The sequence below is a fragment of the Calliopsis andreniformis genome, chromosome 11, assembly GCF_051401765.1.
Source record: "Calliopsis andreniformis isolate RMS-2024a chromosome 11, iyCalAndr_principal, whole genome shotgun sequence".
Lineage (NCBI taxonomy): Eukaryota > Metazoa > Arthropoda > Insecta > Hymenoptera > Andrenidae > Calliopsis > Calliopsis andreniformis.
The window spans coordinates 5,647,158-5,662,411 of NC_135072.1; positions in this window are offsets into that span (position 1 = coordinate 5,647,158).

Genomic DNA, 15,254 nt, shown 5'->3' on the forward strand with positions numbered 1-15,254 from the left:
GATTGAAAATTGAGGATTGAGGATCGAGGATTGAGGATTGAGGATTGCGGATTGAAGATTGAATATTGATGATTGAATATTGAGGACTGAGGATTGAGGGTTGTGGATTGAGGACGAGGGCTGAGGGTTGAATATTGATGTTTGAGGTCTGAGTATTAAGGATTGAGGATTGAGAATTGAGGATTGAGGATTGAGGATTGAAGATTGAGGATTGGGTATTTAGGATTGAAGAATGAGGATTGAGGATTGAGGTTTGAGGATTGAGGATTGATGATTGAGTATTGTCGATTGAATATTGAGGATTGAGGATTGAGGTTTGAGGATTGAGGACGAGGACTGACGGTTGAGGATTGAGGTTAGAGGATTGAGGATTGGGGATTGAGGACTGAGGATTGAGGATTGAGGATTGAGGATTGAGCATTGAGGATTGAAGATTGATGACTGGGGATTGAGGATTGAATATTGAGGATTAACGATTGAAGATTGGGGATTGAGGATCTAGGATCGGAGATTGATTATTGAGGATTGAAGATTGAGGATTGACGATTGAGGATTGAGAATTGAGAATTGAGGATGAGGACTGAGGGTTGAGGATTGAGGTTTGAGGAATGAGGATTGATGGTTGAGGATTGAGGATTGAGGATTGAGGATTGAGGATTGAGGATTGAGTATTGAAGATTGAGTATTGATACCTGAGGATTGAGGATTGAGGATTGAGGATTGAGGATTGAGGATTGAAGATTGAGTATTGGGGATTGAAGATTGAGGATTGAGGATTGAGAATTGAGGATGGAGAATGAGGACTGACGGTTGAGGATTGAGGTTTGAGGATTGAAGATTGAGGACTGAGGACTGAGGATTGAGGATTGAGGATTGAGCATTGAGGATTGAAGATTGAATATTGATGATTGAATATTGAGGACTGAGGATTGAGGGTTGTGGATTGAGGACGAGGCATGAGGGTTGAATATTGATGTTTGAGGTCTGAGGATTAAGGATTGAGGATTGAGAATTGAGGATTGAGGATTGAGGATTGGAAATTGAGGATTGGGTATTTAGGATTGAAGAATGAGGATTGAGGATTGAGGTTTGAGGATTGAGGATTGAAGATTGAGTATTGAGGATTGAATATTGAGGATTGATGATTGAGGTTTGAGGATTGAGGACGAGGACTGACGGTTGAGGATTGAGGTTTGAGGATTAAGGATTGGGGATTGAGGACTGAGGATTGAGGATTGAGGATTGAGCATTGAGGATTGAAGATTGATGACTGGGGATTGAGGATTGAAGATTGAGGATTAACGATTGAAGGTTGGGGATTGAGGACCTAGGATCGGAGATTGATTATTGAGGATTGAAGATTGAGGATTGAGGATTGAGGATTGAGAATTGAGAATTGAGGATGAGGACTGAGGGTTGAGGATTGAGGTTTGAGGAATGAGGATTGATGGTTGAGGATTGAGGATTGAGGATTGAGGATTGAGGATTGAGGATTGAGGATTGAGTATTGAAGATTGAGTATTGATGCCTGAGGCTTGAGGATTGAGGATTGAGTATTGAGGATTGAGGATTGAAGATTGAGTATTGGGGATTGAAGATTGAGGATTGAGGATTGAGGATTGAGGTTGGAGAATGAGGACTGACGGTTGAGGATTGAGGTTTGAGGATTGAAGGTTGCGGTCTGAGGACTGAGGATTGAGGATTGAGGATTGAGCATTGAGGATTGAAGATTGAGTACTGGGGATTGGGGATTGAAGATTGAGGATTAAGGATTGAAGATTGGGGATTGAGGATCTAGAATTGGAGATTGATTATTGAGGACTGAAGATTGAGGATTGGGTATTGAGGATTGAAGAATGAGGATTGAGGAATTAGGATTGAGGATTGAGGATTGAGGACTGAAGATTGAGGATTGGGTATTGAGGATTGAAGAATGAGGATTGAGGATTGAGGATTGAGGATTGAGGATTGAAGATTGAGTGTTGAGGATTGAAAATTGAGGATTGAGGATTGACGATTGAGTGTTGAGGATTGAAGATTGAGGATTGAGGATTGAGGATTGAGGATTGAGGATTGAAGATTGAGTATTGAGGATTGAAGATTGAGGATTGAGTATTGAGGATTGTGGATTCAGGTTTGAAGATTGAGGATTGAGGATTGAGGATTGAGGATTGAGGATTGCGGATTGAAGATTGAGGATTGGGTATTTAGGATTGAAGAATGAGGATTGAGGATTGAGGTTTGAGGATTGAGGATTGAAGATTGAGTATTGATGATTGAATATTGAGGGTTGAGGATTGAGGTTTGAGGATTGAGGATGAAGACTGAGGGTTGAGGATTGAGGTTTGGGAACGAGGATTGAGGATTGAGGATTGAGGACTAAGGATTGACGATTGAGTATTGAAGATTGAGGATTGATGACTGAGGATTCACGACTGAGAATTGAGGATTGAGGATTGATGATTGAAGATTGAGTATTGAGGATTGAATATTGAGGATTGAGGATTGAGGATTGAGGATTGAGGATTGAGGATTGAGGATTGAAGATTGAGTATCGAGTATTGAAGGTTGAGGATTGTGGATTGAGGATTAAGGATTGTGGATTGAATATTGTAGATTGAGTATTGATGCCTGAGGATTGAGGATTGAGGATTGAGGATTGATGCCTGAGGATTGAGTATCGAGGATTGAGGATTGAGGATTGGAGATTGATTATTGAGGATTGAAGGTTGAGGATTGAGGATTGAGGATTGAGAATTGAGAATTGAGTATGAGGACTGAAGGTTGAGGATTGAGGTTTGAGGAATGAGGATTGAGTGTTGGGTAATGAGTATTGAGGATTGTGGATTGAGGATTGAGCATTGAAGATTGAGTATTGATGCCTGAGGATTGAGGATTGAGGATTGATGATTGAGGATCGAGGATTCAAGATTGAGAATTGAGGATTGAAGATTGAGGATTGAGGATTGAGGATTGAAGATTGAGTATTGAGGATTGAAGATTGAGGATTGAAGATTCAGTATTGATTATTGAATATTGAGGATTGAGGATTGAGGATTGAGGATTGAGGATTGGGTATTGAGGATTGAGGAATGAGGATTGAGGATTGAGGTTTGAGGATTGAGGATTGCAGATTGAGTGTTGAGGATAGAAGGTTGAGGATTGAGGATTGAGGATTGAGGAATGACGATTGAAGGCTGAGTATTGAGGATTGAAGATTGAGGATAGAGTATTGTGTACTGAGGATGGAGGATGATGGCTGAGGGCTTTAGGATTGAGGATTGAGAAATGAGGATTGCGGATTGAGGATTGAAATTGAGGATTGGGTATTGACGACTGAAGAATGAGGGTTGAGGAATTAGGATTGAGGATTGAGGATTGAGGATTGAAGATTGAGGGTTGGGTATTGAGGATAGAAGAATGAGGATTGAGGATTGAGGATAGAGGATTGAGGATTGAAGATTGAGTGTTGAGGATTGAAGATTGAGGATTGAGGATTGAGGATTGAGGATTGAAGATTGAGTATTGAGGATTGAAGATTGAGGATTGAGTATTGAGGATTGAGGATTCAGGGTTGAAGATTGAGGATTGAGGATTGAGGATTGAGGATTGAGGTTTGAGGATTGAAGATTGAATATTGATGATTGAATATTGATGATTGAATATTGAGGACTGAGGATTGAGGGTTGTGGATTGAGGAAGAGGATTGAATATTTATGTTTGAGGTCTGAGGATTAAGGATTGAGGATTGAGAATTGAGGATTGAGGATTGAGGATTGAAGATTGAGGATTGGGTATTTAGGATTGAAGAATGAGGATTGAGGATTGAGGTTTGAGGATTGAGGATTGAAGATTGAGTATTGATGATTGAATATTGAGGATTGAGGATGGAGGTTTGAGGATTGAGGATGAAGACTGAGGGTTGCGGATTGAGGTTTGAGGAACGAGGATTGAGGTTGAGGATTGAGGACTAAGGATTGACGATTGAGTATTGAAGATTGAGGGTTGATGACTGAGGATTGACGACTGAGAATTGAGGATTGAGGATTGCTGATTGAAGATTGAGTATTGAGGATTGAATATTGCGGATTGAGGATTGAGGATTGAGGATTGAGGATTGAGGATTGAGGATTGAGGATTGAGGATTAAGGATTGAGGATTGAGGATTGAGGATTGAGAATTGAGGATTGAGGATTGAGGATTGAAGATTGAGTATTGATGATTGAATATTGAGATTGAGGATTGAGGATTGAGGATTGAAGATTGAGTATTGAGGATTCAGGATTCAGGGTTGAAGATTGAGGATTGAGGATTGAGGATTGAGTATTGAGGATTGAGGATTGGGTGTTTAGTATTGAAGAATGAGGATTGAGGATTGAGGTTTGAGGATTGAGGATTGAAGATTGAGTATTGATGATTGAATATTGAGGGTTGAGGATTGAGGTTTGAGGATTGAGGATGAAGACTGAGGGTTGAGGATTGAGGTTTGAGGAACGAGGATCGAGGATTGAGGATTGAGGACTAAGGATTGACGATTGAGTATTGAAGATTGAGGATTGATGACTGAAGATTGACGACTGAGAATTGAGGATTGAGGATTGATGATTGAAGATTGAGTATTGAGGATTGAATATTGAGGATTGAGGATTGAGGATTGAGGATTGAGGATTGAGGATTGAGGATTGGGTATTGAGGATTGAGTAATGAGGATTGAGGATTGAGGTTTGAGTATTGGGGATTGCAGATTGAATATTGGCGATTGAAGATTGAGGATTGAGGATTGAGGATTGAGGAATGAGGATCGAAGATTGAGTATTGAGGATTGAAGATTGAGGATAGAGGATTGAGTACTGAGGATGGAGGATGAGGGCTGAGGGTTGAAGATTGAGGATTGAGAAATTAGGATTGAGGATTGAGGATTGAAATTGAGGATTGGGTATTGAGGATTGAAGAATGAGGATTGAGGAATTAGGATTGAGGATTGAGGATTGAGGATTGAAGATTGAGGATTGGGTATTGAGGATTGAAGAATGAGGATTGAGGATTGAGGATTGGGGATTGAGGATTGAAGATTAGTGTTGAGGATTGAAGATTGAGGATTGAGGATTCAGGATTGAGGATTGAGGATTGAAGATTGGGTATTGAGGATTGAAGATTGAGGATTGAGTATTGAGGATTGAGGATTCAGGATTGAAAATTGAGGATTGAGGATCGAGGATTGAGGATTGAGGATTGCGGATTGAAGATTGAATATTGATGATTGAATATTGAGGACTGAGGATTGAGGGTTGTGGATTGAGGACGAGGGCTGAGGGTTGAATATTGATGTTTGAGGTCTGAGTATTAAGGATTGTTGATTGAGAATTGAGGATTGAGGATTGAGGATTGAGCATTGAGGATTGAAGATTGATGACTGGGGATTGAGGATTGAATATTGAGGATTAACGATTGAAGATTGGGGATTGAGAATCTAGGATCGGAGATTGATTATTGAGGATTGAAGATTGAGGATTGACGATTGAGGATTGAGAATTGAGGATTGAGGATTGAGGATGGAGAATGAGGACTGACGGTTGAGGATTGAGGTTTGAGGAATGAAGATTGAGGACTGAGGACTGAGGATTGAGGATTGAGGATTGAGCATTGAGGATTGAAGATTGAGTACTGGGGATTCGGGATTGCAGATTGAGGATTAAGGATTGAAGATTGAGTATTGAGGATTGAAGATAGAGGATTGAGTATTGAGGATTGAGGATTCAGGGTTGAAAATTGAGGATTGAGGATTGAGGATTGAGGTTTGAGGATTGAGGATTGAAGATTGAATATTGATGATTGAATATTGAGGACTGAGGATTGAGGGTTGTGGATTGAGGACGAGGACTGAGGGTTGAATATTGATGTTTGAGGTCTGAGGATTAAGGATTGAGGATTGAGAATTGAGGATTGAGGATTGAGGGTTGGAAATTGAGGATTGTGTATTTAGGATTGAAGAATGAGGATTGAGGATTGAGGTTTGAGGATTGAGGATTGAAGATTGAGTATTGATGATTGAATATTGACGATTGATGATTGAGGTTTGAGGATTGAGGACGAGGACTGACGGTTGAGGATTGAGGTTTGAGGATTAAGGATTGGGGATTGATGACTGGGGATTGAGGATTGAAGATTGAGGATTAACGATTGAAGGTTGGGGATTGAGGACCTAGGATCGGAGATTGATTATAGAGGATTGAAGATTGAGGATTGAGGATTGAGGATTGAGAATTGAGAATTGTGGATGAGGACTGAGGGTTGAGGATTGAGGTTTGAGGAATGAGGACTGATGGTTGAGGATTGAGGATAGAGGATTGAGGACTGAGGATTGAGTATTGAAGATTGAGTATTGATGCCTGAGGCTTGAGGATTGAGGATTGAGTATTGAGGATTGAGGATTGAAGATTGAGTATTGGGGATTGAAGATTGAGGATTGAGGATTGAGGATTGAGGTTGGAGAATGAGGACTGACGGTTGAGGATTGAGGTTTGAGGATTGAAGGTTGAGGTCTGAGGACTGAGGATTGAGGATTGAGGATTGAGCATTGAGGATTGAAGATTGAGTACTGGGGATTGGAGATTGTAGATTGAGGATTAAGGATTGCAGATTGGGGATTGAGGATCTAGAATTGGAGATTGATTATTGAGGACTGAAGATTGAGGATTGAGAATTGAGGATTGAGAATTAAGAATTGAGTATGAGGACTGAGGGTTGAGGATTGAGGTTTGAGGAATGAGGATTGAGGGTTGAGGGTTGAGGATTGAGGATTGCGGATTGAAGATTGAGTATTGATGATTGACTATTGAGGATTGAGGATTGAGGTTTGAGGATTGAGGATTGAGGAGTGAGGATTGAGGGTTGAGTATTGAAGATTGAGTATTGATGCCTGAGGATTGAGGATCGAGAATTGAGGATTGAGGAATGGAGATTGATTATTGAGGATTGAAGATTGAGGATTGAGGATTGAGGATTGAGAACTGAGAATTGAGTATGAGGACTGAGGGTTGAGGGTTGAGGTTTGAGGAATGAGGATTGAGGGTTGGGGAATGTGGATTGAGGATTGAGGATTGAGGATTGAGCATTGAAGATTGAGTATTGATGCCTGAGGATTGAGGATTGAGGATTGAGGATTGAGGATTGAGGATTGAGGATTGAAGATTGAGTATTGAGTATTGAATGTTGAGGATTGTGGATTGAGGATTAAGGACTGAGAATTGAATATTGTAGATTGAGTATTGATGCCTGAGGATTGAGGATTGAGGATTGAGGATTGAGGATTGAGGATTGAGGATTGAAGATTGAGTATTGAGGATTGAAGATTGAGGGTTGAAGATTGAGTATTGATGATTGAATATTGAGGATTGAGGATTGAGGATCGAGGATTGAAGATTGAGAATTGAGGATTGAAGATTGAGGATTGAGGATTGAGGATTGAGGATTCAGGATTGAGGATTGAAGATTCAGTATTGAGTATTGAAGCTTGAGGATTGTGGATTGAGGGTTAAGGATTGAGGATTGAATATTGTAGATTGAGTATTGATGCCTGAGGATTGAGTATTGAGGATTGAGGATTGAGGATTCAGGATTGAAGATTGAGTATTGAGGATTGAAGATTGAGGGTTGAAGATTGAGTATTGATGATTGAATATTGAGGAATGAGGATTGAGGATTGAGGATTGAGGATTGAGGACTAAGGATTGACGATTGAGTATTGAAGATTGAGGATTGATGACTGAGGATTGACGACTGAGAATTGGTGATTGAGGATTGATGATTGAAGATTGAGTATTGAGGATTGAATATTGAGGATTGAGGATCGAGGATCGAAGATTGAGAATTGAGGATTGAAGATTGGGGATTGAGGATTGAGTATTGAGGATGGAGGATGGGGGCTGAGGGTTGAATATTGAGGATTGAGGATTGAGTATTGAGGATTGAAGATTGAGGGTTGAAGATTGAGTATTGATGATTGAAGATTGAGTATTGAGGATTGAATATTGAGGATTGAGGATTGAGGATTGAAGATTGAGTATTGAGGATTGAATATTGAGGATTGAGGATTGAGGATTGAGGATTGAGGATTGAGGATTGAGGATTGAGGATTGAAGATTGAGTATTGAGGATTGAAGATTGAGGATAGAGGATTGAGTACTGAGGATGGAGGATGAGGGCTGAGGGTTGAGGATTGAGGATTGAGAAATGAGGATTGAGGATTGAGGATTGAAATTGAGGATTGTGTATTGAGGATTGAAGAATGAGGATTGAGGAATTAGGATTGAGGATTGAGGATTGACGATTGAAGATTGAGGATTGGGTATTGAGGATTGAAGAATGAGGATTGAGGATTGAGGATTGAGGATTGAGGATTGAAGATTGAGTGTTGAGGATTGAAAATTGAGGATTGAGGATTGACGATTGAGGATTGAGGATTGAAGATTGAGTATTGAGGATTGAAGATGGAGGATTGAGTATTGAGGATTGAGGATTCAGGGTTGAAGATTGAGGATTGAGGATTGAGGATTGAGGATTGAGGATTGAGGATTGGGTGTTTAGTATTGAAGAATGAGGATTGAGGATTGAGGTTTGAGGATTGAGGATTGAAGATTGAGTATTGATGATTGAATATTGAGGGTTGAGGATTGAGGTTTGAGGATTGAGGATGAAGACTGACGTTTGAGGATTGAGGTTTGAGGAACGAGGATCGAGGATTGAGGATTGAGGACTAAGGATTGACGATTGAGTATTGAAGATTGAGGATTGATGACTGAGGATTGACGACTGAGAATTGAGGATTGAGGATTGATGATTGAAGATTGAGTATTGAGGATTGAATATTGAGGATTGAGGATTGAGGATTGAGGATTGAGGATTGAGGATTGAGGATTGAAGATTGAGTATTGAGTATTGAAGGTTGAGGATTGTGGATTGAGGATTAAGGATTGTGGATTGAATATTGTAGATTGAGTTTTGATGCCTGAGGATTGAGGATTGAGGATTGTGGATTGAATATTGTAGATTGAGTACTGATGCCTGAGGATTGAGGATTGAGGATTGAGGATTGAGGATTGAGGATTGAAGGTTGAGTATTGAGGATTGAAGATTGAGTATTCAAGATTGAGTATTGATGATTGAATATTGAGGATTGAGTAATGAGGATTGAGGATTGAGGTTTGAGTATTGGGGATTGCAGATTGAGTATTGGCGATTGAAGATTGAGGATTGAGGATTGAGGATTGAGGAATGAGGATCGAAGATTGAGTATTGAGGATTGAAGATTGAGGATAGAGGATTGAGTACTGAGGATGGAGGATGAGGGCTGAGGGTTGAAGATTGAGGATTGAGAAATGAGGATTGAGGATTGAGGATTGAAGAATGAGGATTGAGGATTGAGGATTGGGGATTGAGGATTGAAGATTAGTGTTGAGGATTGAAGATTGAGGATTGAGGATTGAGGATTGAGGATTGAGGATTGAAGATTGGGTATTGAGGATTGAAGATTGAGGATTGAGTATTGAGGATTGAGGATTCAGGATTGAAAATTGAGGATTGAGGATCGAGGATTGAGGATTGAGGATTGCGGATTGAAGATTGAATATTGATGATTGAATATTGAGGACTGAGGATTGAGGGTTGTGGATTGAGGACGAGGGCTGAGGGTTGAATATTGATGTTTGAGGTCTGAGTATTAAGGATTGAGGATTGAGAATTGAGGATTGAGGATTGAGGATTGAAGATTGAGGATTGGGTATTTAGGATTGAAGAATGAGGATTGAGGATTGAGGTTTGAGGATTGAGGATTGATGATTGAGTATTGTCGATTGAATATTGAGGATTGAGGATTGAGGTTTGAGGATTGAGGACGAGGACTGACGGTTGAGGATTGAGGTTAGAGGATTGAGGATTGTGGATTGAGGACTGAGGATTGAGGATTGAGGATTGAGGATTGAGCATTGAGGATTGAAGATTGATGACTGGGGATTGAGGATTGAATATTGAGGATTAACGATTGAAGATTGGGGATTGAGGATCTAGGATCGGAGATTGATTATTGAGGATTGAAGATTGAGGATTGACGATTGAGGATTGAGAATTGAGAATTGAGGATGAGGACTGAGGGTTGAGGATTGAGGTTTGAGGAATGAGGATTGATGGTTGAGGATTGACGATTGAGGATTGAGAATTGAGAATTGAGGATGAGGATTGAGGTTTGAGGATTGAAGGTTGAGGACTGAGGACTGAGGATTGAGGATTGAGGATTGAGCATTGAGGATTGAAGATTGAGTACTGGGGATTCGGGACTGCAGATTGAGGATTAAGGATTGAAGATTGAGTATTGAGGATTGAAGATAGAGGATTGAGTATTGAGGATTGAGGATTCAGGGTTAAAAGTTGAGGATTGAGGATTGAGGATTGAGGATTGAGGATTGAGGATTGAAGATTGAATATTGATGATTGAATATTGAGGACTGAGGATTGAGGGTTGTGGATTGAGGACGAGGACTGAGGGTTGAATATTGATGTTTGAGGTCTGAGGATTAAGGATTGAGGATTTAGAATTGAGGATTGAGGATTGAGTATTGGAAATTGAGGATTGGGTATTTAGGATTGAAGAATGAGTATTGAGGATTGAGGTTTGAGGATTGAGGATTGAAGATTGTGTATTGAGGATTGAATATTGAGGATTGATGATTGAGGTTTGAGGATTGAGGACGAGGACTGACGGTTGAGGATTGAGGTTTGAGGATTAAGGATTGGGGATTGAGGACTGAGGATTGAGGATTGAGGATTGAGCATTGAGGATTGAGGATTGATGACTGGGGATTGAGGATTGAAGATTGAGGATTAACGATTGAAGGTTGGGGATTGAGGACCTAGGATCGGAGATTGATTATTGAGGATTGAAGATTGAGGATTGAGGATTGAGGATTGAGAATTGAGAATTGAGGATGAGGACTGAGGGTTGAGGATTGAGGTTTGAGGAATGAGGATTGATGGTTGAGGATTGAGGATTGAGGATTGAGGATTGAGGACTGAGTATTGAAGATTGAGTATTGATGCCTGAGGCTTGAGGATTGAGGATTGAGTATTGAGGATTGAGGATTGAAGATTGAGTATTGGGGATTGAAGATTGAGGATTGAGGATTGAGGATTGAGGTTGGAGAATGAGGACTGACGGTTGAGGATTGAGGTTTGAGGATTGAAGATTGAGGTCTGAGGACTGAGGATTGAGGATAGAGGATTGAGCATTGAGGATTGAAGATTGAGTACTGGGGATTGGGGATTGAAGATTGAGGATTAAGGATTGAAGATTGGGGATTGAGGATCTAGAATTGGAGATTGATTATTGAGGACTGAAGATTGAGGATTGAGAATTGAGGATTGAGAATTGAGAATTGAGTATGAGGACTGAGGGTTGAGGATTGAGGTTTGAGGAATGAGGATTGAGGGTTGAGGATTGAGGATTGAGGATTGCGGATTGAAGATTGAGTATTGATGATTGAATATTGAGGATTGAGGATTGAGGTTTGAGGATTGAGGATTGATGTTTGAGGATTGAAGATTGAGGATTGAGGATTGAGGATTGAGGAATGAGGATTGAAGATTGAGTATTGAGGATTGAAGATTGAGGATAGAGGATTGAGTACTGAGGATGGAGGATGAGGGCTGAGGGTTGAGGATTGAGGATTGAGAAATGAGGATTGAGGATTGAGGATTGAAATTGAGGATTGTGTATTGAGGATTGAAGAATGAGGATTGAGGAATTAGGATTGAGGGTTGAGGATTGAGGACTGAAGATTGAGGATTGGGTATTGAGGATTGAAGAATGAGGATTGAGGATTGAGGATTGAGGATTGAGGATTGAAGATTGAGTGTTGAGGATTGAAAATTGAGGATTGAGGATTGACGATTGAGTGTTGAGGATTGAAGATTGAGGATTGAGGACTGAGGATTGAGGATTGAGGATTGAAGATTGAGTATTGAGGATTGAAGATTGAGGATTGAGTATTGAGGATTGTGGATTCAGGTTTGAAGATTGAGGATTGAGGATTGAGGATTGAGGATTGAGGTTTGCGGATTGAAGATTGAGGATTGGGTATTTAGGATTGAAGAATGAGGATTGAGGATTGAGGTTTGAGGATTGAGGATTGAAGATTGAGTATTGATGATTGAATATTGAGGGTTGAGGATTGAGGTTTGAGGATTGAGGATGAAGACTGAGGGTTGAGGATTGAGGTTTGAGGAACGAGGATTGAGGATTGAGGATTGAGGACTAAGGATTGACGATTGAGTATTGAAGATTGAGGATTGATGACTGAGGATTCACGACTGAGAATTGAGGATTGAGGATTGATGATTGAAGATTGAATATTGAGGATTGAATATTGAGGATTGAGGATTGAGGATTGAGGATTGAGGATTGAGGATTGAGGATTGAAGATTGAGTATTGAGTATTGAAGGTTGAGGATTGTGGATTGAGGATTAAGGATTGTGGATTGAATATTGTAGATTGAGTATTGATGCCTGAGGATTGAGGATTGAGGATTGAGGATTGATGCCTGAGGATTGAGTATCGAGGATTGAGGATTGAGGATTGGAGATTGATTATTGAGGATTGAGGATTGAGGATTGAGAATTGAGAATTGTGTATGAGGACTGAAGGTTGAGGATTGAGGATTGAGGATTGAGGATTGAAGATTGAGTATTGAGGATTGAAGATTGAGGATTGAGTATTCAGGATAGAGGATTCAGGGTTGAAGATTGAGGATTGAGGATTGTGGATTGAGGATTGAGGATTGAGGATTGGGTGTTTAGTATTGAAGAATGAGGATTGAGGATTGAGGTTTGAGGATTGAGGATTGAAGATTGATTATTGATGATTGAATATTGAGGGTTGAGGATTGAGGTTTGAGGATTGAGAATGAAGACTGACGGTTGAGGATTGAGGTTTGAGGAACGAGGATCGAGGATTGAGGATTGAGGACTAAGGATTGACGATTGAGTATTGAAGATTGAGTATTGATGACTGAGGATTGACGACTGAGAATTGAGGATTGAGGATTGATGATTGAAGATTGAGTATTGAGGATTGAATATTGAGGATTGAGGATTGAGGATTGAGGATTGAGGATTGAGGATTGAGGATTGAAGATTGAGTATTGAGTATTGAAGGTTGAGGATTGTGGATTGAGGATTAAGGATTGTGGATTGAATATTGTAGATTGAGTTTTGATGCCTGAGGATTGAGGATTGAGGATTGTGGATTGAATATTGTAGATTGAGTACTGATGCCTGAGGATTGAGGATTGAGGATTGAGGATTGAGGATTGAGGATTGAATATTGAGGATTGAGGATTGAGGTTTGAGGATTGAGAATGAAGACTGAGGGTTGAGGATTGAGGTTTGAGGAACGATGATTGAGGATTGAGGATTGAGAACTAAGGATTGACGATTGAGTATTGAAGATTGAGGATTGATGACTGAGGATTGACGACTGAGAATTGAGGATTGAGGATTGATGATTGAAGATTGAGTATTGAGGATTGAATATTGCGGATTGAGGATTGAGGATTGAGGATTGAGGATTGGGGATTGAGGATTGAGGATTGCGGATTGAGGATTGAGGATTGAGGATTGAGGATTGAGAATTGAGGATTGAGGATTGAGGATTGAAGATTGAGTATTGATGATTGAATATTGAGGATTGAGGATTGAGGATTGAAGATTGAGTATTGAGGATTGAAGATTGAGGATTGAGTATTGAGGATTGAGGATTCAGGGTTGAAGATTGAGGATTGAGGATTGAGGATTGAGGATTGAGGATTGAGGATTGGGTGTTTAGTATTGAAGAATGAGGATTGAGGATTGAGGTTTGAGGATTGAGGATTGAAGATTGAGTATTGATGATTGAATATTGAGGGTTGAGGATTGAGGTTTGAGGATTGAGGATGAAGACTGAGGGTTGAGGATTGAGGTTTGAGGAACGAGGATCGAGGATTGAGGATTGAGGACTAAGGATTGACGATTGAGTATTGAAGATTGAGGATTGATGACTGAGGATTGACGACTGAGAATTGAGGATTGAGGATTGATGATTGAAGATTGAGTATTGAGGATTGAATATTGAGGATTGAGGATTGAGGATTGAGGATTGAGGATTGAGGATTGAGGATTGAAGATTGAGTATTGAGTATTGAAGGTTGAGGATTGTGGATTGAGGATTAAGGATTGTGGATTGAATATTGTAGATTGAGTATTGATGCCTGAGGATTGAGGATTGAGGATTGTGGATTGAATATTGTAGATTGAGTATTGGTGCCTGAGGATTGAGGATTGAGGATTGAGGATTGAGGATTGAGGATTGAAGGTTGAGTATTGAGGATTGAAGATTGAGGATTGAAGATTGAGTATTGATGATTGAATATTGAGGATTGAGGATTGAGGATTGAGGATCGAGGATTGGGTATTGAGGATTGAGTAATGAGGATTGAGGATTGAGGTTTGAGTATTGGGGATTGCAGATTGAGTATTGGCGATTGAAGATTGAGGATTGAGGATTGAGGATCGAGGAATGAGGATTGAAGATTGAGTATTGAGGATTGAAGATTGAGGATAGAGGATTGAGTACTGAGAATGGATTATGAGGGCTGAGGGTTGAGGGTTGAGGATTGAGAAATAAGGATTGAGGATTGAGGATAGAAATTGAGGATTGGGTATTGAGGATTGAAGAATGAGGATTGAGGAATTAGGATTGAGGATTGAGGATTGAGGACTGAAGATTGAGGATTGGGTATTGAGGATTGAAGAATGAGGATTGAGGATTGAGGATTGAGGATTGAGGATTGAAGATTGAGTGTTGAGGATTGAAAATTGAGGATTGAGGATTGACGATTGAGGATTGAGGATTGAAGATTGAGTATTGAGGATTGAAGATTGAGGATTGAGTATTGAGGATTCAGGGTTGAAGACTGAGGATTGAGGATTGAGGATTGAGGGTTGAGGATTGAGGATTGAAGATTAAGGATTGGGTATTTAGGATTGAAGAATGTGGATTGAGGATTGAGGTTTGAGGATTGTCGACTGAAGATTGAGTATTGATGATTGAATATTGAGGATTGAGGATTGAGGTTTGAGGATTGAGGATGAAGACTGAGGGTTGAGGATTGAGGTTTGAGGAACGATGATTGAGGATTGAGGATTGAGGACTAAGGATTGACGATTG